This window comes from Rhipicephalus microplus, chromosome 9 (assembly GCF_043290135.1).
Source record: "Rhipicephalus microplus isolate Deutch F79 chromosome 9, USDA_Rmic, whole genome shotgun sequence".
Classification (NCBI taxonomy): Eukaryota; Metazoa; Arthropoda; class Arachnida; order Ixodida; family Ixodidae; genus Rhipicephalus; species Rhipicephalus microplus.
Window position 1 is genome coordinate 53,932,814 of NC_134708.1, and position 24,286 is coordinate 53,957,099.

The window sequence follows — 24,286 nt, forward strand, 5'->3', positions numbered from 1 at the left end:
GTTGCATTTCCGATGAAGGCGGAAAAGATCTAGGCCCATGTGCTCAGATTTGGGCGCACGTTAAAGAACCCCAGGTGGTTGAAGTTTCCGGAGCCCTCCACTACGACGTCTCTCATAATCATGTGGTGGTTTTGGGACGTAAAACCCTACATATCAATCAATAATGTTGTTACAGGGCACGCATCTCATGATTATCATGTTTGCACCAGTCACGTACCTTCGTCATCGATTTACGTACTGTAATGACAAGTTTGGTATATGGGATGCTAGCGACACGGCCACGAGCGCATCTTGAACGTGGCATGTAGTCGTGTTGTTACATGTCAGGCATGTTATGATTTTCATGTTAGGGTTTGTCGCTTGTGTTCGCCATGCAATCATGTCATACCATACCAGTTTTGCAACATGCCATGCGAACAAACCCACCGCAAGAGCTGCAGGACCATGAAATGTAAATCATCACGTTCATGACACAAATGTCATGGTTTTCATGTTATGACTAATCAAATATGTTCTTCCTACAGTCATGCTATGTCATACCAAGTTTGGTATTGATACTATTATTCAAACGGCCAGGAGAGCTAAAAGTCGTAGGTCGCTAGATAGATAGATAGATAGATAGATAGATAGATAGATAGATAGATAGATAGATAGATAGATAGATAGACAGATAGATAGATAGATAGATAGATAGATAGATAGATAGATAGATAGATAGATAGATAGATACGGTTAAAGTCGCCGAAGTTCGGTAAGAAATGATTTGCATTAAAGACTTTTGGGCTATTCTTCAGACGAGCTTGGTGACAAGGTTGGCTCGAATACAGCCAGATTTGCTGAAGTACGATTTTAAATACTAGAAGGCAGGTATTTCCGTGTGCAATCCGCATACTAAATTCTCTACCCACACGGCCACTTCACATCATATGGCCTGGGAGTTCCAAAACAATCCCAGTATATCGACCAATCATTATCCTATACAATAGTCAAGTGGGAGGTGACCCTGTTTACCTCTAACACTGCGCACCAACAGGCCCTGGCCGACGGAGCCCGGACGGCGGCAAGAGCCAATGTTCTTCCGGGCTAGAAGGTCCAACCACTATGGCGACTTATTTATTAGGAATAAATGTTTTATTCTCTCTGGTGTTGATTACGGCACAAAACGTTGAATATGAAAAAAAAATCTACGCATCTCGATGGAGTGAACGATGACGAGTGGTGAAGTTGGGTCCTAAAAGCCCATAATGTCTACGCTGCAGTCGCCGACTCGTATAAAGGGTTTGTGCTTGTAGGCGTTTAAAACCATCCCTGCAAGCTTACGATTCATATTCGTCTATCTTTCGACCTTTTTTGCGTCTCACTTATGTTATCAGAGTGTCGCCACATATCATGTACCGTACACGGGACAAGCCTTGCCCCTAAGGTACTTCGCCTCCAATATGAATTATGCCTAGTTTGTGCCTGACACCCAAGGATGTTTATTTAAACCTCCTTGGTGACACTTGAACGTTTTTTTTTTCGTCGACATGTTGCTCTTATGTTCAGCACCAAGGAGGTGGGTAGCTTTCCACTCTTTCAGCTTCATTTTCATCTCTACCGTGTACTGCGACGGCAACTATGCGTACTTTCACGGTTTATTATTGCCGTCGTCATTGCCGTCGTCATTGCCGTTGCCGTCATGTTCCGTATAAAGTCCTACTCAATAACATCACCCTGCGAATCGTATGTTCCACGTGGGAGCGGAAACGCTGCCGCTTGAAACGAACGCCGCTGAAGGAGATGGAACGAGCCGGCCTCGCAGTCACCCTGTGAGTGCGTTGCGACGATATCGCCTCGCGTGCGCGACCTCCCGTCGATCACGCCTGATGCAGAATGAAAATGTCTCGATTTCGTGCGTTGGAGGAACATCAGGAGGCGCTGGTTGACGGGGAGAGGGGGTGTCATCTGCGTCGCTCGAGCAGCAACTCTGAACTTGGATCATAAAGGCTTGGTGACGAGTGTTGGCGCATGCGCAATCTGAAAAAAAAAGTGTCAGTAGACAGATATCAGACATCAAAATGTCTAAAAATCGCGCAACATCACATCGCTAGTCCCATGACTAGAATAATTTGACATGATGTAACTACTCGCGAGACCGAAAACCACGTAACATCACGTCGTGGAAACCACGTGACTGAAATCACGTAACAATAAGTGTCGTGGCTAAAATCGCTCAACATCTCGTAATAGCTAGTCTCATAACATGTACCCGCCAGAAACAACAACTCTCTGTGGAAATGAAGGGAAAGCTACGGGGGCGGAGCTACTGCTCATGTACTCATCCGCGAAGTAGTCCGGTTCGGCTCGCGTTTAAAATGACGGCCGTGTTCAGGTAATTCCACTGCACACAATTTGATACGTCTTCCTGCACAGCTATTTGTGAGTGATATTCGACACAAGCTCCTTCGGCGAGTATTCTGAATAGCTGGAGGGCGACGCCCACTTACCTAAAGACGAAGATGCCATTCTGGCTGTGAGGTACAAAAACGCGAAGCGAATCTTCATGAAGCAACAACAGATATGAATATCTTCTTGGTGCATGCAGCATCTCTTTGTAAACACCATCCAGTAGAAAATAATGTTGTTTTTTCTATTATTTTCACGCGGAAACACGGGTGCATTTGTGACACTATATTCTACAGCGTTGGCACACACCCACTTTGGCTCGTACCTTTCCCTCCATTGCCACAGAAAGTTGTCCCCAAGTATAGTGACGTGACGGAAATCACGACATCCCGTAACAGCAGTCGCGAGACATGCCTCGCCAAGTTTAGTCGAATCTAGCCATACTCAGCGCTACTAGCAAAAATTTTGCATCTCTAGCAAAAGCTTTGTAATACTAACAAAGCTTAGCTTGGTCGAACACTAGCTCCACTGATTGTTGCAGCGTTGCGCCATCAGGGCAAACTGCCCCCCTCCCCCCCTTTTTTTGCATTCCATGGCCTCCGAGATAAGCACGCCATCTTTCCGCGCACCCGCCACCTCAGAGGCCATGCTCATTACTACCTGTGTTGAGCAGAAAGAAGGAGAGAGGGAGCGAGTAGTAAAAAAAAAAAAAAAACGTTTTCTGTTACATCTATGCACAGCTTCTTCGTTTCGTTAATCTACCACTCTGCTGTAGCTCCCAGTTCATTTGCATATGACTCACACCAATCAGACGTAGAACATGTTCTGTTTCTGGTCCGCGCTACCGGTACAGATCCGCGGAAATGATGCCACACAACCGGAAGCCATGGTTAATGCAGGAAATGTACACGCGTGCCTCACGAAGCATTATGTTCGACTGTTCATTGTGCCACGACGTTCGACGCCACCACCACCATGTAACTTGGTTAACCACGTCCCGATTACCCGATTAATTTGCGGGATGCGGTATTTTGTTCTCGTTCCTTGACTGGCTAGAAAAGCAGGCTGCGGAAGATGGTATTTCTCGGATGCCTCTGAGAGGCGATTGGCGAATGGATTCACGGCATATTAACCGCACCTGATGGCAGAAGGAATGTGAGCAATTATGGACACGCGATGGACCGTTAATTACCGAGCATAGGTTCGGCGTATAAAGATGTTTTTGTATTGGCTAAGATTACACTTTTTTTGTTTTTTCGTCGTTGCGCTGGGAAGTGTCGGTGATGGTGGCTCTAGGCGAAGATACCACGCATCTTTGTGTTTCTTTTGGTACCCCATAATGCTAGCAGCAAAAAACTCATAATATACTTGTAGATTTTCTAAAAAAATCAATCAATAAACATTTATGCAATTAATTATTGATCAATTGATTATAAAACTTTTCAGCAAGACAGGGACCCCTGCCTATCAGTCACTGAATGAAATTTCTGGGGTTAAACGTTTTGAAACCACGGTATAGTTGTATGAGGCGTGACGCAGCAGTTGACTCAAGACTCACTTTGATGCGTTGTGGTTTTCTATGGCATGCCTAAACTTGAGAACTCGGGTGTATTAACGCGTCGCCCACATCAGAAGGTGGCCACCGTGGCTGGGAGACAAGCGCGCAACCTCTAGCTTTGCAGGGAAGCACCTTTGAAGTTGATTTACCATGATCTACATGCAATACATCAATCACCTTTCGAATTTAAGGATTAATCAGACCAGCAATTGACCAATCAGATCAATGACTGAAGAAATCAGTGAAGGAATCAATCAGTCAAGTAATCAATCGCTAAAGCTCCTCAATAAATAAGGCATGTCTATGTATTATTACGTCTATCAATAAATCAATCAACAAAACAGTACTACTCACGAAAAATACCTGCCAAATCTATTTATTAATACGTAAATCTATCCGTCAGTCAATATATTTCGGAAATAAATGGTCCAAATCTACTTAACATTTCATTCATTGATTAATCAGTAAAGCCTGTTAATAAGTAAGAAAATTTTATTATTATGTCATTCATTAACTCACTCACTCATTGAGTGAGTGAGTGAGTGAGTGAGTCAGTCAGTCAGTCAGTCAGTCAGTCAGTCAGTCAGTCAGTCAGTCAGTCAGTCACTTCACTTCACTTCACTTCACTTCACTTCACTTTACTTTACTTTACTTTACTTTACTTTACTTTACTTTACTTTACTTTACTTTACTTTACTTTACTTTACTTCACTTCACTTCGGTTGCTTTGAGTTGGGTTGGGTTGGGTTGGGTTCGGTTCGGTTGGGTTCGGTTGGGTTCGGTTCGGTTTGGTTCAGTTCAGTTCAGTCACGGAGTGCCAACAAGACCAATCCGCCAGCCTTAAGGTGGTTGTGCATTCGTGTTTTAGGAGAAGCATTTCACGACCCATTTGAATAGTGATGCAAGGGACAAGCGTATAGTCACAACTAAGCTTATTTTATTACGAAAAGATTCCATACATATATACACAGCCTATTTTCGCACGCAGACGCTCTGCTGGTTGCAAGCCCAGCAACTATGGCTCAGGAGCGAACATCGTTAAGTATGCTCGTGTTGTTCGCTGAGTCTGCGTGCCACGTTCATCGATTCGCAGAAGGTGTGCATCTCTATTCCGGTTTTTTGATCGTAAATAATTTATCCCTGACGCCAGGGCAATCGCACGCGCTCCATTTCAGAACAGTTTTCCGTTGGGCATATATAGATGCGAGCACTTGCATATTGATGAGGAAACATGTCTCACTTATTTCTTATTTTGGCCGAACGTAGAGCGGCAGCCTAGTCGGCGTTCAAGCGCGTTGAGAAGCCGTGTCACTTTTTTAAAATTTTTTAGTGATACGTGGTCGTTAAAACCTACGTGAAGTGGAGGGTGGCTACAATATTTCAATAAGAAATAGGCGTTGGCCTTGCCATGCTGGAAACATACCCAGTGGTTATTAAGGGTAACAGACTGTATTCCAGTAGTATAGTAGTTAAAGTAGTAGTAGTATTAGTAGTAGTAGTATTCGTAGTAGTAGTAGTTGTTGTAGTAGTAGTACATTGTAGTAGCAGTAGTCACAGGATATCGCACGATGGGGCTGGGGGGGGGGCGCTGTTTTTATTTACCAAAAGGGGGGCAAAGTCTACTCTATACTTTGGTCTAACAGGGAAGGGGGATGCGCTGCGGCTCGTGGGGGAGGGGGGGGTGCTACACCAGAGGTTGCTGCGACAAACATTCGCCCCCCTCCCCCCGCCCTCGAAGGGGAACCCTCCGCACGCCTATGGCAGTAGTAGTAGCAGTTGTAGATGTAGCAGCAAATAATAAGTATATGAGGTATTGCATTCCAAAGCCACATTACGGTTATAAGGGACGACGTAGCGGAAACCTCCGGAAGTTTCAACCATCTAGTGTTTTTTGACATGTACTGACATCCCACATTCCACGGGCGTCTGGCATTTCGCCTTCATCGAAATGCGATCGCTTCGGCGGGGATCAAACGGGTGATTTTCGAATCAGCAGCCGGGCACCGTACACCCGACACATCATGGCGGCGGACTGTATCGCAAATGTGCGAGGAAGAAACAGTATGATAGGTGGGCACATGAGATTTAGGGACCCTGAAATGGTTTTGATGATTTTTACAAACGCTTGGGCCGGTATACCAAGTCCCAAAGGTAATAAGGAGACCTATTTGAGCACTCTGCTTGAACTGTGTAATTTATTACAACGCTTCAAAGCTGTGAATCGCTCCTTATCGCTGCAGATCACTGCAACACGGCCAAACGCGTCTTCAACCACCCATACACCGACCGACACGCTCTTCCCCTCTGACGTCACCGCTTCCAGCTGATCTGATTGGCTGTGGAACGCGCAGCACAGACTGTCGGTATCGGATCGGTGGTGGGATTTACGCGTATGCGGTCTCACGCCACATCGTGACGTAGGCGTCGTGAAGGCGGAGCTTACCCCCGAGCGCTCGAAGGAAGAGTTGAGGGCAGTTGAGGGTGAAAGGCGCAGCGGAGGAGGAGAATACTTTTTTAGAACTTGTAGCTCTGTTAATAATGGGTATTTTAATAGAACTCTTGTACCAATGACTTACTCCAGTTGTAGTCCAATCAAAAACAGAATATGAGAAAACCGTTTCAGCGACCCTTTAAGAAGTTTGCGGGGATATCGTGGCAGTGGCAAGCAGGAAACTATGTTGGTTCTCAGCCACGGCACCTGTATTTCGATAGAAGCAAAGTGTTACAGAGACCAGTGTACGTTGATTTAGGTGCAAATAAGAAAACCCCACGTTGTCGAAATTCCCAGAACGCAGCACTATGGTTTCTGGCATAACAGTGTGGTGGTTTCGAGACGTAAGCTCTCCCCCCCCCCCCCTCCCGAGTCTGTAGGAAAGGTTTATAAGAAAAAAAAAACTGAAAGTTGCATTGATTTTCAGGTATTCATTTCTTTTAGCACCTAGAGCACCATGTGAATTCCATGTTTCTAAACACGACCACAGCTGCTGTGGCACGAATGCCTCACAACGTATATCCCCCCATGTCGGCAATATCAGCAGTAAGCCTTATAAGGGCAGGGAAGTGATCATTAGTAATGGTGAATATGATTAACTATAAATGGCGCACATGACATTCGGTAGATCATTCGGCTATAAGTATCATCATACTAATTTCTATTCTATAGAACGTTGAAAACCGATCGCCACGAGTAGCTGTTACTTACTAACATTATGATCAGATAACACCTTGTCGGAAATTTATTGGCCTTTTCGCCAGCATCCCGAGAGAAAGAGAGAGAAAACTTTCATTTATGCAGGCCTAAAAGATTGTCCTCGTTGCGTGGAGTCGTTAGTTCAGGGGCCCATTGGCTCTCGCCACACCACGTGCACGCTGGATCAGCCGGCACTGTTCCTGCTGCCCTGAGCTGCTCAGCGCAGTCTCTCAGGAGAAATGTGACGGCCAAGAAATAGGGCTGCGTCCCCGTGCTTGGCGACATTCCCTGTTGCAGTGGTACACCGTGGGCTTAGCTCCACAATGGTGGTAGTATGAGGGATATTGTGTGGAATGGTATATAGAGACGAAGGGTGCGAAGGCGAGGGAATGAATTAGCCTGAAGTATCCCCCCCCCAAAAAAAAAAAAAAAACAGTGAGCCAATTTAGTCGTGTGTGACATTGTGGAATTGCCCACTTGTGCGACAGATTTACTAGTACGCAACTCGTCTAATAGTGTCATATAACAAAATAGTTCAACTGCTAAATTATGCTATTTGCGAGTCAGTCATGATCAGCTCTGAGAACAACTTAGAAAGGTTTTATGTTACATGTGAAACTTTCCTTTGTAAACTGCAGTGTTCAGTTGACACTTTTATCGCGATAAAATTTATATGGACACTCTCGGCATACCTCTGCCGTCACCGTCATGTCTCATATTGACCAACATAATGTGTGTACGTGTGTAAGGCACATACACATACACACAATACCTTCACTGGAAATTTTACCAGTTAAGTTACACCAATAACTTTCTGGAGATGTCCTGCGAGTCAGTGGGACGGCAAAAGGTCCCACCTAAAGGACGGCCAAGAGTTCTTGATACCTGGTGGCTTCTTCGGGCCGCTGGACAGCCGAAAGAAAGAAAAAAAAGATGGACTAAAAATAGTCAGAAAAAAAAAAGAAAATCTGAGGTGGTGGACCAGAGATTCGAAGCTCGTTCCCAACACGCTGCGTTGGGCCACTGATTTACGCGCCATGCCCGTTCAATGATCCTAACGTTGAGCTCATTTGTATAGGCGCACCATTCAGCGCTGGCTGTACGCAGATCTCGGAGGAGCTTGAGCGTGTTTTCTATCACGCAGCGCTCCTACATATTCTTTCGATTTGGAAACTGCCCTTGAGACGCACTCGAAGGGGCTCCTTTATATATGTGCCCTTTGTTTTATTCACTCCTTTCAGTCTCTTTGACTATGTTTCGTTTTATTTTGCTTCTTCGACGGTGGGCTGGAAGTATCGAGCGGCTTGCCTTTCTTCGTGTGACATTCCAATTTATTGAAGTCGCATTAATTCCTTAAGCCTTGCGGCGAAATGGTGACCTTTTTTTTTGTTGGGAATAACTAAAACTAAATGTGTGAGTGTTCGTCTCCGTGCCTTTGTTTAGTTTTATGCCTGTTCTTTACCTTGCCAAGACAACAGCCATGCTCGAGGAGTGGAGTAGCCGGCGCGGCTCGTTGAGACGCCGTCTATCTTTATATACACTTAATAAAATACAACAAAAAACCTGCGTGAGGCCACGCAGAACTCGCGAAATCGAACTGCGCGGCCACTATTCGGGTCGCTCGCAGAAGCTGCCGTGCCGCCAAACCAACTTCGCTTTGCCCCAGCTCTTCTTTTCAAGCAGTGCATCGGGAACCGCGAACGAACCGGCTTTCAGCTGCCCGTGAACTTCCCCGGTCAGAACCGACAGTCACGTGCGAGTGAACACGCTTGGTTTGCTTGCGCCATTGGACGACGACTCGTCGAGGCCAATTCGGCAGGCGTCGCACCGCCGTCAAACCTCGCTCGAACGCGAGTTTCGTGGCCCCGCCGCGCGGCGCGTAATCAAATTTGACTAGTCCGCAAGCAGACGACCGACTCGAGCCAATCCGAGCCAAGCCGAAGCGAGCCTCTCGCGTCCTGCTGGGCCCTCATTCGATATTCAGAGCACCGGCTGGCCGTGTAATTCCGCCTCGCAGGCTCCGTGCAGTACGGCGAGAGACTGCGGTTCCGATTTGTGCGGCAAACCACGCCGTGACAGCTTAGAAGGCTTTGGGTATTGCCCGGCAATGCGTGAACTTCCTAGTGAAAGGCCCCGCCGCGGTGGTCTAGTGGCTAAGGTACTCGGCTGCTGACCCGCAGGGCGCGGGTTCGAATCCCGGCTGCGGCGGCTGCATTTCCGATGGAGGCGGAAATGTTGTAGGCCCGTGTGCTAAGATTTGGGTGCACGTTAAAGAACCCCAGGTGGTCTAAATTTCCGGAGCCCTCCACTACGTCGTCTCTCATAATCATATAGTGGTTTTGGGACGTTAAACCCCACATATCATATTCCTAGTGAAAGACCAAAACTATTACGACGAAGGCCTTAGGTATCTGATGAAACGTGAAAGCTGGGCGTCGGTGGCATCAACACGAATATTACGAAAAAAAAAAATCGTCAACACGTGGTGTCATCATCGATGACGTCGTCATAGCTCAACCAAACTTTGTAGTAATATTATGAGTTAATTGCGAAATCACATTCGTGACGTCACATGCTGATGTCTTCGAAGGACACCTTTGTTGGGTCAGAGATGGGCTGATCGGGGAGGCAGTGCAAAATCAATGAATGTTGCATATTTATACATTGTGGTTTAATACCTTAGCGGATTGATATATTGCGGAATAATACATAACCAGTGCGGAATACTGCTTTCATAGAGAAGAAAAGATGATTTATTTTACTTTCGAGTCGTTTTATGCGAATACTCAAGAAGCCCTTTGAAATTTCAGAAAATATGGTGCCTATCATACCACAAATTTAAAGTTTATCTCCAGTATTTGTGCATTTGTGAATGTTCATTACTGTACGTTCCTCTATTTCAGTATATTGCACATGACCACCACCTTACAGTGTTTTTTTTTGGTCGTATAGATTTACATTTTGTTTTATATTGGCTCCCTCAGACTTTGGTATTCTTTTGTTTTTTTTTGCATATTTGCACTACGGGCCTGTAGCCTTTCTCATGACTTCATGAAGTACTCTTACGAACTCCTGAGCGTTTTTAACATCTTGTTCTTTCGTAAGTCAGTCTTTGTCTAATGTTCAATAAATTTATAAAACTAAATCAGTTCTCCCATCCTCTACGAAACACCAACGTCTGCTCGCGAACATTTCATTGAAAAAGGAACGCACGAAAAGATTTGTGGACGCACAAACTAACTACCATGACGTCTAACGAATCAATAACTAGAATCTCTCGCAGTATTGAAATGTGAGACGCCGATAACGAACACCGGACACGGAACACCAATATAAGCACTTTCGCTCGCTTATGTGCTATGTTAATACTCGTGGTGTCCGGTGTCATAACCCCTCATGACTAACCAATCGACGCTCCTGCATGCATTAATTGAGTTCCTCCATTATTTTGGTTATAGGAAACTTGGATTAACGTCAAGAAGATTTCGTTTCGTATAAGTTTTTCTTCCTCTGCGTGTACGCCTCTGATAGCGTAATTCATTATTTTAGAATGAACCCTACAAAGTTTATTTTTTCTTACACTGTCTGTGTACACAGGTTGGATAATGAAGACTTTCACGTGGCTCTAAGCAACAAAGATAATAGTTTATTTTCTCGTCGTCTAAGAACCAACTCAGTTCACTTGACGAACTTCAGCTCAATCCCCCTCCCCATCTCAATTCCTTTCTCACCCCCCTTCCCCCCCAATGACTGCTATCCATATAAAAATGATATAAGTTAAAGCTCTGCCCTTCACAACGTCCGGAGTCACTCCCCTTGAACATGAAACCGAGCTGGTTCCTAAACTTCAGAAAAATGGTATTCAGTTCCCCCGGAGCCATGACATAGTCTTCATTAATTAACCCAACCAGAGAGGAAGTCATGTAGAAATGTTTAGCTCCCAGTCTTCGCTAATACTTACGTCCCACAACGAGATCAATTTTAATTTGATCTCGCAACCAACTTCATAACGTAAGTGGTCTGAGCGCATCCTCGCGGATGGGCTTATTGCTTAGCGACGGTCGATGCGTGGGCAAGCCGTCGTGGTTCTCGTTCCATATCGGCTGCTTTATGACTAGCATAGCTTCGGCTGCGCTGCACGGAATTGGTGAAACTCAGCGTAGAGTCTCCGTGCCGGACGGTTCCAACTTACCGCTCCTCCTTCGCTTCGTTCCGATCTTGTGCCGTGCATGTCTGCTTCGCAATGTTCCTTTCCATTTTAGGCTAGCGGCTCATTCTCACGCTTCAGCACCCACACGCATGGCGAGCTCGTGGGTCGTCGAACGGCGACGGTTTCATGCTTGGCTTGTCTTGGCTGTGAATCGGCTTGCCAGTAGGTAGACTGCACTAACCTCACTCGCCTGTCGCGGTTCATTTCGATTTTTTTTTTGTTTTTTTAATCTTCAAGTGTGCAGTGTGTGACTCGAGTGTGTTCTGTGTTTTTTAAAGGAGATCATACTTGTCGTGTAATGCGAATGGACTCGATGGCATTGGACGAGAGCGCCAGAAAGGAGCCTCTTGAAGACGTCGTCTTTATTGGCATAAGTTCCACCCACTCAATGCTGCGCGGCCTAGTGGAGAGTTTTGAATGCAAGAGCGGACTTTTGAGAAAGTGGAAGCAAGTTAGACGAATTATCGCGTTTGGTATCTTTACGCAAAGTGGATATTAGAAGAGAAATAAGAAAGAAAAAAAGAAAGAAAAAGAAAGAAAGAAAGAAGAAAAGAAGGAAAAAAAGAAAGAAAAAAAAGAAAGAAAGACATTTTGTATTAGGATAAGGAGAATGAAAATGCACTTTTGTTGTCATTCTCGCACTTAATATCTGATAATGGATAGATGGATGGAAAACTTTATTATTGCTAATATCTGAGAAGCCTAAGAAAACTTTCAGACAAGAGTACACCTTGTTATAACGCGCGAAAAGGCGAAGAAAATGCGGCACAAAACTAAATTCCCGAGAATGCTTTGAAGATAACATATATCCTTCTATATTCTTTTAACGTAGATACATGTTTCACACATCACTTTTTTGTGTAGGCACATAACTATTTTTCCGGCCGCAGCTGTTCTGATAAAACAACGAAGTCTGACCTGCTTAAACAAAGGTATACACCACTCTGACCATCACATACAAATAACACACAAGTTTTTATAGTATGCGCGTACTGTAATCTGCTACACAAATCCAGTGTTTATGTGCACATACCTTATGGGTAATAGAGGATGGCGTTAATTTATAATTTTGATCATAGAATATCAGGTTGCAATGTGTCTTATCACCTATAGGAATATTAAAGTGCAACACAGCGCTCATGCATACAACAATAGCTGCACGTGTGCCTCAAAAGAAACGGCGTTTGTTCGCCTCGATACAAATGTTCTACATGTACTACAAATATATAGTAGAATATATTCATCCAAGCATGCGGACATGTATATTCTGTGTGTTATTATGTGCGGCTAAGCGTGGTGAGGCGCGTAAATCTATCCTCGGACTCTGTCCACTTTGAAACAAGTCACTCGGGAATCATTGATTACACTCACTCGAAGTTCCATGGTGGTGCTGTGTCAAATGACGCTTGAATAATACGGCTAGTTGCGCCATCTGCAGACTGCATTATGAGTCCAAAGACTGCAGGTAACGTCGGCAGTGGTCTATGCCTATTTATTTTTCTGGCATTCTATATTTCCCATCCTTTGTTCCCTTTTTTTCTCCTGTTCTTTCTTTTTCTGTTTCTTTGTCTCTCTCTCTGCAGTCAATCCCTCGCCTTCTATATTCTCCGCTCCTCCACCATGACAGCTCAGCTGTAAAACTCCTTTAGCGCGTATGTACTGCGTAAATTGGTTAAATCCCTCTATTCGTCACACTGGTCCAACTAAATTAACGAGATAACACAGGGATTATAAACAGCGAATAGGGGTCGCACGTTTCGGCTCATCTTTTTAACCATCTGAGCAGAGTGTTTTGGAGCTGGCTGAAAGCGTGCCAGTCCACGCTGGTGGTCAATATCTATCAACGACACACAGCAAAGCTCGACCATAACGCCTCTGCTGCAACCATTCCTTCATTCAGCCATTTTATTCGTTTCCGGAATAAAAGAAAAAAGTAGAACATTCTGGATGTAATGGAATCGCAGAACAGGTCCGATTGCGCAAGGGGTAGGGCTGAGATGGCACCCCCCTTAGGTATTAAAGGGGGAGACACACCCTCTGCCCGCTTGTGCGTACGCCTATTACTTTGTCTGTTAATATATATCATACGACAGTGTCTAACAAGAAGGCCTTTTCAGTCTATGTATTCTTGAAGTTCACTGACTCTCTTGTCAACCGGACCTTTCACAGCCGGTGCGAATCCCAATTGGCACGCATTGCCGAAGCCGCAGTCCCACGGATGGGTGGCAGCTGGCTTAAACGAAAACACCAAGAGACATGAACACATCTGACGCAGCTTGGCCTTCGTTGCCGTAGTCGAAGCGATGTACTGAGTCACACGGCACATCAGTGACAGCAAACACTGAATCAGTGACTGTCCAGTTATCTGAAGACGAAACAGTCTTCATAGTTATTCAGTCAGTCCTAGACGCACTTCGCATGTTCATTGACCAGCCCAACTCGCCCTACGCTCAGCCCGTGCAACAAGTGCTCAACAGTCTATGACCAGTACTCGCAAGTGTTCGGTAGGCGCTGTTATTTGAATATTTGCAGCGCAACAATATGTGGCCGACATCTTGCGTTCACTACTATGGAACGCAGCAGTGTTTTTTGTACGCTCCCTTCTTTCTATCTCCCTATCTTTCAATCCCTCATTCCCGCTTCTCCCCGTGTAGGGTGATAGCAAACCGGACGCACGTCTGGTTAATCTTGCTGCCTTTCCTTCCTCTCCCTCTTTCTAAAGTTTGAACTAAAGACATAATTACAAGCTTCCCTGTCGGCACATCGCTACAGCAGGGCGTCCCCATACGCAACGTCGAGCCCTTTGACTAATTTGAAAGCTCTGTGAACGTGCCTGAGTCTACTGCGTACATCTCTCTATCGATCCATCGATCGCCCCCACCTTTCCCGGGGATGTGAGCAAATATACGCGCCAGTGATCGAAGGCTTCCGACCTGTCACGCCTGTCAGAAGTGTGTAAGTCGCTGTGATGCATCGAGTACGGCGTGTACCAGGTTATCACGGCCTGCGCCAAGTTAGCGACATTAACGGAAATAATTGATGGGAATGGGGCATGAAATTCGCGCTAACGCGATATTCGAGCTAATATCGCGAATCGCGCCCGGAAAGCACCGTATAATACATAGTTCATAGCGTGGTACAAATGTGATATTTTTCAACTTTGTTATCAAACAGAAGAACCAACATTGGCACACATTTCTCACTTTGATTTTGACGTTCAGGTTATAATCCTCAAATCCCACTAAGGGGAATTTTCGCATGATGTTGGCTTACAAAAGCCTGGTAGTTTGACCATAACGTAACAATAAACGTGTTTCCGAACTTAAACAAACGCGTGGGTATCGTTGATGGCAACATTGTCGTAGGAACCTCGTAAAAAAACAATAAAAACGATAAAATCTAACTAATGCTAGCCAAGCGTTAGCTAGCAAGAGACGGTGCTGAAATTATACGAGAAAATACGACCCTACTTATATGAATTACATATTAAAAAAAAAAGAAAGAACTGGTGGTGAATTGTAATTTTTGCATTGCCTGTGTCTTTGTGCATTCGATGGCATGTTCGATAGCCTAAAAAACATGCATAAATAAAATAATATGTAAGACTCTCATATCTTCCAAATTCTTGCTTCAAGTTTATCCCCCCCTCCCTCCTTCCGTTTGTTTTTTCGTTTACATGGTGAAATTCGTTTTTGTACTTTTTTAATTGCTGTAGCCTTGCAATTCACAGAAAGAAGATATACTTTATTCATCCTGAAAGACCAAATCTTACTCAAAATGTTTGCGTGAGATGACGTAATGGCGGATCATCCGCTGTATTAATATTTCTAGGAATGTCTTCAGATATAAAACTGATGAAATTTACGGTGTAAGTTACTATACATTAACCAAAACTAAAAACTGCATTCTGACTTATCTTCATACGATAGAGCCACACAAACCGTGTCATCACACAAAATTAATCAGATTTTTTTTTGTTTTTCTTGTCCCTGATGCACGTTATTTCGAATGGGGCATCACGATTTCTCAAACAAAATAAACGATATCGTACAGTGTCTATTAATCGCAACTTCATTATTATCACTGCAATATTAGCGGCTCTCTACGCAAATCCATATTTTATATTTGTGTTTTATACATTTACGTAGTTGCTAGAAATGCAGTATATTCCAAAGATTTGCCATTGAATAAGGAAGACTTCACAATATTTCTTAATAATATATTTACAGCTTTATATATTCACTTTCTGTGGGAACCATTGAACGATTGGAACTAACTACCGAAACACATTCTCGAGAACTCTGGTATGTGGAAGTGTTTATTGGAAATCCGCGAAAAAAGCGTGGGCGGAATGGTACAGCCGCGGCCATATTTCTGCAGAGCACGCGAGCTGCTGGTTTTCGCTCTGGAACAACAACAACAACAACAACAACAACAACAACAACAACAACAACAACAACAACAACAACAACAACAACAACAACAACAACAACAACAACAACAACAACAACGACGACGACGACGACGACGACGACGACGACGACAACGACAACGACAACGACGACGACGACGACGACGACGACAACAACAACAACAACAACAGAGGTGCCCCAGAAGGGCTGACCACTGCCTCCACGTTATATATTCAGTGAGTTTAAGTGCTTCGTCGTTGGTGGTCGTGTGGATGTCACGGTTCCAGACTGCTCACCCGACGATCGCAGTTTCCATCCCATGGCTGCTGTAGTCGCATTTTTACACAAGAATTTTTCTATGGAGGCCCGTGTAATGTGACATGTCAGTGCTCGTTAAAGAACATCAGATGGCCGAAATTTCCGGAGGCGTCCAGTACAAGTTCTCTCATAATCACATTGCGGTTCTGGGACGTGAAACCCCAGACATTATTAACAAGTGGCTATCTCAGCACCAAAATCCTGAAAGCAAAACTGTTTTTTGTCGCATGTTATTCATATTGTTTGGCCTATACCACTTACATATATGCCATGGCGCGCAGATCTAAGCCTCATAATAAGGGCCAAGAAAAGCGGGCACTTTATATTGAGAAATACGAGCAGCCGTTCAAGTAGGCCTACAAGGCAGGCGAGGCGTACTCGCCAGCTTTAAGGTATTTAAGACTAGTGTTCCTTGAAGCGCGGTGAAGCAGGATCAATCTGGGGAGCCGAGCGTGCAGATAGAGCCGGAGATTACGCAAAGCTTTCGAAAGCCTTTTCAAGTTAGGGTGGTTAACACCGGAGAAAGAAAGAAAAAAACTAAACTTCGGTAAAGCCCACTTCATCCGGCATCGCCATTATAGGTCCAAAATTAGAGTGCCCATCTTTCGTTCTCTTTGCATTCGAGTGGCTGCGCCGAAAGTGTGAGAAAAATTGATGAGAGTTCGAGGCAAAGAACATTAAAGGACTTTTGAGAGGATAAATATATGTGGGAGAAGAAGCTCTCCTTAAAAAAAAAACAAATAGAAAAGACTTAGAAAGGTTGGGAGAAGGAATTTCAACACCTTCTGAAGGGTCTGTGTTATATGAGACTCTCTATACACTAGAGCGTGACGAAGTGCAGTAGTTAATTACACGCTGAACGCGTTAGATGATGTATTGGACAAAGGTGTGTTTTGATCAAAGATGAAGTTGTAATCGCTAAAGTTATATGCCCCTTTGTTCTCTTCGTCGCCTTCGGTAGGATATTACACTGAGCATTAATGCATGACTAAACGCGTAGGTTTCTACTTTAATGTACATTTCTCTCTCTCTATCTCTCTGTCTCCCTTTCACGCAAACATTCCGCTAACTATATAAACGCAAAAGCACGAGTGCGACGGCTATTTGACAAAACACGTTGCCGGGTAAGTTTGTAAATCATTCTTACTTAAACACATCGTAGCGCTACATTAGACGAGGAGAAGACAGAAAAGTACAAAAATATTTGCAGTAGCTCGTTAGCATCGTTTAATATACTTAATTCTTTTTATTGTGCGTTACAATTTATTGCATTATCCTGTTCAATTTGATAAATTTTCTCCTTGAAATTATATTCCTTTTTGTGTTTATTGAGCTTGTTCTTCTACTCTTGTCTTTTGCAGTTACTATTTGATGTTGAATTTTGTCATGTTCTCGTTCACTTTCTTAACCTTATTTTTTTATCTGTTTGCATTGTATTTTTCGCTTCATGTGTTTTCTTTAAAAAGTATTGTGCCTTTTTTTGATAGAATGTATCAATCTATCACACCTGCTATAGTCTCTGCTTGAGTCTGCAGTATCAATGAATAAAAAAGTACATGCCTGGACAAGGGCTGAAAAAAGCTTACTGCCCACCACCAAAACGTGCTTGACTGCTGACTCGAAGGTCATGCTACGGGTTCAATCCTGATCGCACAAGCCGCATTTCGATGGAGACGAGATGGTAGAGGCCCGCGTATAGCGTGTGATGTTAGCGCACCAGATGACCGAAATTTCCGAGCCCTCCACTAAGGTGTTCTTCATAACCATATCGTTATTTCGGGACGTAAAAGCTCAACACTTATCATTGTTATTAGTTGGGAAATCAGGAAACAAAAAAGGATGTGCTTGTAAAGTGTGAAGAATTAGACTGGATTATTGTAATGGTAAGTGTGAAGCAATGCGCAGCTGTTCCACTTCATCTGCTCTGGAGCCGCTTCCAGAGTTTCACAAAGCGTATACGTATTTACGGCTGCTGGTCCTAGCAAGCTGAAGAAAAAATCCGCCTAACAAGCCGTAATTCTCTCGGACACGGAGTCGGCAATGCAATCTCTTTCTCTCTCGATGGTCTCCCACAAACAAGTTCTACCCCTGGTCAATAATGTCACTGGAAGAAGCTGCAAAAAGTAGAATTAAGGTGACATTCCAGGGGATGTCGGCGCTTGTCGGTATCAATGGCAACGAAAAAAACGGCTGGCCTGGCCAATTAGGTACTTTCAAAATAATCACCAGTCAAAGCTTCTGTGAAAATCAGTATCTCCCAAAAGTGATAAACATTCTATTTTTGCTTTTTTATAGAATTCGTTGCGTCAGCCCTGTGTCACTAGAATTTCGAGTGGCGCCTCGTCCCCGTATACACTGTGAAAATTTGACTCTCATTTCATGCATATGAGAGTCATGACTGGGATGTTTTGACTGAGAGTGCCGTGACTGGAGAGTCCGGGTTGCGCGACTCTCCTAAAGAGAGTAACGAGACTCCCACAAAAAGGAGTCAACCTACCTTTTCTAAAGCGAGTGCTATAAAGGGGACTCTCACATGTATAAGAAAGAGTCTCAATTTACGCCTTTAGAGGGTAGAGTCAGATCACGATTGATCTGCTATCCTGCATTTTTTTAAAGTAAAGGGTGCACCTTGTCTATTGTGCAATGAGGACAAAGAAGGTAAGGATGTTTACCACTACATCTGGTCTTGTAAGAGCATTCAACTCTGAAAGGGAGATGCTGATGAACATTATGTAGAAAACAAAGTTTGCCCATGGATGCCGTGAAGGGACTGTGCATTCGGCAGGTGTGTCAACGATTCGCAAGGAAGTGGCTGCCATATTAAAAAATGCATTTCTTAGCGAACTTCGGCGACTTTGAGCGTTTATATCTATCTATCTATCTATCTATCTATCTATCTATCTATCTATCTATCTATCTATCTATCTATCTATCTATCTATCTATCTATCTATCTATCTATCTATCTATCTATCTATCTATCTATCTATCTATCTATCTATCTATCTATCTATCTATCTATCTATCTATCTATCTATCTATCTATCTGTCTGTCTGTCTGTCTGTCTGTCTGTCTGTCTGTCTGTCTGTCTGTCTGTCTGTCTGTCTGTCTGTCTGTCTGTCTGTCTGTCTGTCTGTCTGTCTATCTATCTATCTATCTATCTATCTATCTATCTATCTATCTATCTATCTATCTATCTATCTATCTATCTATCTATCTATCTATCTATCTATCTATCTATCTATCTATCTATCTATCTATCTATCTATCTATCTGTCTGTCTGTCTGTCTGTCTGTCTGTCTGTCTGTCTGTCTGTCTGTCTGTCTGTCTGTCTGTCTGTCTGTCTGTCTATCTATCTATCTATCTATCTATCTATCTATCTATCTATCTATCTATCTATCTATCTATCTATCTATCTATCTATCTATCTATCTATCTATCTATCTATCTATCTATCTATCTATCTATCTATCTATCTATCTATCTATCTATCTATCTATCTGTCTGTCTGTCTGTCTGTCTGTCTGTCTGTCTGTCTGTCTGTCTGTCTGTCTGTCTGTCTGTCTGTCTGTCTGTCTGTCTGTCTGTCTGTCTGTCTGTCTGTCTGTCAAGCCGCCTATGACTCTTAGCTCTCCTGGCCGTTTCGATAATGGTATCGATACCAAAACCGGTATGTCATAACATGACTATATGAAGAACATATCTGACTAGTCATAACATGAAAATCATGACATGCATGTCATGAATGTCATAATATACATATCATGGTCCTTCCGCTCTTGCGGTGGTTTCGTTCACATGGCATGTTGCAAAACTGGTATGGTATAACATGGTTGCAAGGCGAACACAAGCGACAGACCCTAACACGAGAATCACGACATGCGTGTCATGTAACAACACGACTACAAGCGATGCTCATGATGCGCTGGCGACAGTTTCGCTAGCTTCACTTATACAAAATTTGGTATTATGGGAGGTGAATGGACGACGAAGGTATGATAGTGGTGAAATCATGATAAACATAAGATGCGTATAACAACATGACTACATGTTACGCTCATGATGCGCTCGCGGCCGTTTCGCTTGCTTCACATGTACGGAACTCAGTATTACGTGACGTGAACGGACGACAGCGGTAAATGACACATCCAAGCATAATAATCACGACATGCGTGTCATGTAACATGACTACATGCTACACTCATGATGAGCTCGCGGCCGTTTTGCTAGTTTCACGTATGCCAAATTTTGTATTACGTGATGTCTATGGAGGACGAAGGTATGTGACTCGTGCATACATGATAATCATGAGATGCGCGTAATGTGAAAACATGACTACTATCCACAGTCAAGGCGCCAATACATTTCGACGTGACATGATGCACGTGCTCGCCGGTGTTCCATTTCATCGCGTCACGCCGGCGTTGTCACGCCGGGCGCAGGTCCAGCCATATATACTCGCAGGCGCGCGCCGTGCTGCGTTGCTTTGACGCATGCGCATTTCAGCGCGTCCTGCGTCCCTTCGTCACGAAAAAAGGGAGACGCAGTGTTGTCTGGGTAACGCATCGGCGCGAAATGCAGCATGTCGCATTTCGTGCCGGTTGCCGTCGGGCCACGCCGACGGACGCTGGTCGCGCCTGGCGTCAGACTATAGAGTGCTCGCGTTTTGCTAACGTAGCATCGCTGTGCCCAGCGTGCACGTGCGTGAATGCTACATTGGAGTATATTGGGCCCTTCATGATGCGCTCGCTGCCATTTTGCTAGCTCCACACATACCGAATTTGGTGTCAATGGATGACGAAAATATATGACTGGTGCAAACATGATAATCCTGACAAGCTGACAACATACCACGCTCATTACGCGTGCTCGAGGTCGTTTTGCTATAGCTCCACATATGCTAAATTTGGTATCACTTGTCTTGAATAGATTATGAAAGTAAATATACATATCCAAACATGATAATCATGACACGTAAGTCATGTATGACATCATTAACTTCCACCTAACATTGTGCTGATTTTAAAGCGACATATCAAGCTTTCTCATTCGTGCTTCGCATATCATCGATTTCCACTGTACGTGGGATCTGCCAATTTTTCTTTGTTTTCTGCGAGGCACAAGTTTAGGTGAGTGATGGTGAGACACACTGCGTGTAAAGAGTCGCTCAAGCGCCGCGATTGCCGGATAGGTCTGCCAGACTAACCTCGCCTGTGGCAGCATCACCACATCGGAATAGCAAGGCAGCCGACGTTATGACGGTCGGATCGAGCGACTTCGTTTGCCTAATCACTTTGAACGACACCGCGGAAACCCGACATCGACATGAAACTTGGCGTGAGCTATTTTCTCCACTTTCTCGCGGTAATAATGACTTGATATCCTCGACAAGATGTTCGCCCCGCCGGGGTGGTCTAGTGGCTAATGTACTCGGTGGCTGACCCGCAGGTCGCGGGTTCAAATCCCGGCTGCGGCGGCTGCATTTCCGATGGTGGCGGAAATGTCGTAGGCCCGTGTGCTCAAATATGGGTGCACGTTAAAGAACCCCAGGTGGTCAAAATTTCCGGAGCCCTCCACTACGGCGTCTCTCATAATCATAGGGGGGTTTTGGGACGTTAAACCCCACAAATCAATCAATTGACAAGATGTTCGGGGTGCTTACGATATTCTATAGAGAGCAGGTTATGCTGCGCTTCCTCGTAAACGCAGGAGGCGAGCCATTTTAGGGGCTCTTTTTTCGGGACTGATAAATTGAAATGTGGCACGAGGCGCTGCATGCTAGGCAGATTTTTCTCGTGTGTAATGCGACGCCTTGAACTTCTTTTAAGCAGATTCGACTTGAATGAACAGGGCAGCTGTTTTAACAGCGACTCACATGTACACGCGGGTACCCCTTTATGGAGAACACTTTAGTGTGCGCCATGTCCGGATTTCGCCCTCTGGAAAAAGCACGGTGGCTTGGATTTGCACTAGACTACCGCTGGTTGACTGTTCTGACACTTTTGATGGGCTAGTGCCATACACGAACGATGTTTACACGTCTACTTGCAGCTTTGAGGCCCGCAATATAACAGGAGCACATCAGGGGGCTCCCTTTATCAGTGGACGGTACTGTACACGGGCAACAACTTATGGCATTAAGAAAGCAAGTCACGAATGCGGCGTAGCCGAGCGACTCACGTGGATTACGTGGTGATGGTTTCCGTGCCGCTCTAGCTTTAGGCAGGCCTTAAATCACTTCGTATGCGCTGCTTACAAGGTGAATATTCCTCCGTGGTGGTGTAGCCGCTATGATGCTCGGCTACTGATGCGGCGCGGGTTTGACGCAGGACGTGGTGGTTGCATTTCTACGGAGGCCGAAAGCTACAGGGGTCCGTGCAGTGTGCTATGCCACTGCGTTAATGTCACGTACAAAATATGCGCTAAATGTATTTTTTTTTCTTTCAGCCTGGTTGGGTGTCAAAAGACACTAGGGACTTTCAGATAAGATAGAAGGTTTGATACGCAGTGCTGGAGGGCGGAACCATCTTCACTGTCTTCATTGCATTTCACCGCTAAGAGCAGCAGCATACTAAACAGCTTATGTCGCTACCGTGGCCCGGAGGCACCCGGTAATTTGGCGACGTCTGCGTTAACAAAATTTACTCAACGAAATGGCACCGTCAAAGTTAACGAATCTGATTTACCTCTGAAGTCTTCCTGTGCCCATCATTAAATTTAAATGTAAATTCAATCATCTCCACGCTTATTCCCTAGCAGAGCATTCGTGAACACTACTACATAACGAAAAAAAAAGTATTCTCTATTTGCTGCCCTATACATATAACGAGAGTTGAGACGTGGTACTCGCGTAAGCATATTTATACTTTCGGGTAGCACTGAACGTGCTTCCTCTTGACGCATCAGTGATGCAGATCTGCTTAATCGCATACTTGAATATCTGCTTTTGTTGCGAAACGGCAGCTCGAACGCGTCATGTTACGAGCGAAGCATTGATCTTGCCGGCAGTGATAGAACAACATCAAAGCAAGGACCCCCGCATCTGTGAGCCACGTAGTGTCTTATACGTAAAGCGATAGAATACACAACGTCGGACTGTGCTCTTTCACAGCTGGTGCCCTCTCTAACCACTGGCACGAAATATGTGGTAGACAGATCACGGGATGTAGAAGACAGATCTCGGCATATGTGAAAAAAAAAAAACAGTGATGAGGCACAACGAGGACTTCTTTCTTGTAAGCAATGCTTCAATGGCGTTGTTTTTGTGACCTATAAGTGATACAGCTTGACGTCGTCATAAACAGTTTCTAAAAAAACTCCCCCCCCCCCCCTTGTTTTGTGCGGAAATGTTTGAGAAAAGAAGTCAGATAGGACATAACGCACACTTACAACCCGTTTATTTCTCAGATGACGGGAAGAAATATATACAACAAGGAGGGAAAGGAGATGAAAAAAAGAGAGGAGAGAAAGTAACACCACATGCCAAAACGCCTTGACAGGAACCGAGATGTTTGGGTACCCCGTATATTAGCTTGTACAATGAATAACGGTATATCTTTAGTTAAAGTGTGAAATCAATACGTTAGTTTTTTTTTTCAGACGCGCTGTGTTTTCTTTTTTTCTTTGTTTCATGTCCTCTTACTCCTGATTGTACGTATGTTCCTGTCATATGAGAATTGAACTGGTTGTAAGTGTCAAACGTTTTGCGCACAGAAGAAAAAAAAAATGAATTTTTTTTAAAGCAGTTCGAACCAGCCCAAGTATACCCACCCTGATTTCATGAGCAGGCCAAAAAGTTTTTTGGATCATCTTTCCTCCCACCCTCCTTGACACGCACACACGCACACAAAACAAGAAAGAAATAGAGAAAGAAAGATATAAAGAAAGAAAGGAGGAAAGAAAGGAAGAAAGGAGAAAAGACGACAAGTCCCCTTAAAATGCTCCGCATTCAGAATGCTCGAAGTAAGGAAAATAGGCTATACACATCCGCACCAGCGTTTTAATTGTTATAGCGCTCGACTACAGAGCTGAGCATCTCGACATCGAATCCCAGTCGCGGTGGTCACATTCTCGTGGAGCCGAAATGCTGTAGAACAGTGTCTTTCCTGAGCATTCCTCTACGGCGTCTCTCACATTTGTATCGTGGTTCTCGCACCTAAAACACCTACCATCATGAAAGGTGCTGTTTACAAACCATGCATGAAGAAAGAAG

General features: G+C 44.4%; 1 protein-coding gene and 1 long non-coding RNA gene across 2 annotated transcripts in view; one reads left to right on the top strand and one right to left on the bottom strand.

Annotated features, from left to right (window-relative positions):
- Positions 1 to 24,286, top strand: part of LOC142771803 (uncharacterized) — a 479,046-nt gene that overhangs the window by 158,063 nt on the left and 296,697 nt on the right. The gene's annotated exons all lie outside the window — the stretch shown is intronic.
- LOC142771802 (uncharacterized) lies at positions 1,617 to 22,454 on the bottom strand. Its single transcript, XR_012886161.1, has 2 exons — positions 22,255 to 22,454; positions 1,617 to 2,016 (listed from the first exon to the last, which is right to left on the bottom strand). It is a non-coding gene; the product is annotated as an uncharacterized LOC142771802 (long non-coding RNA).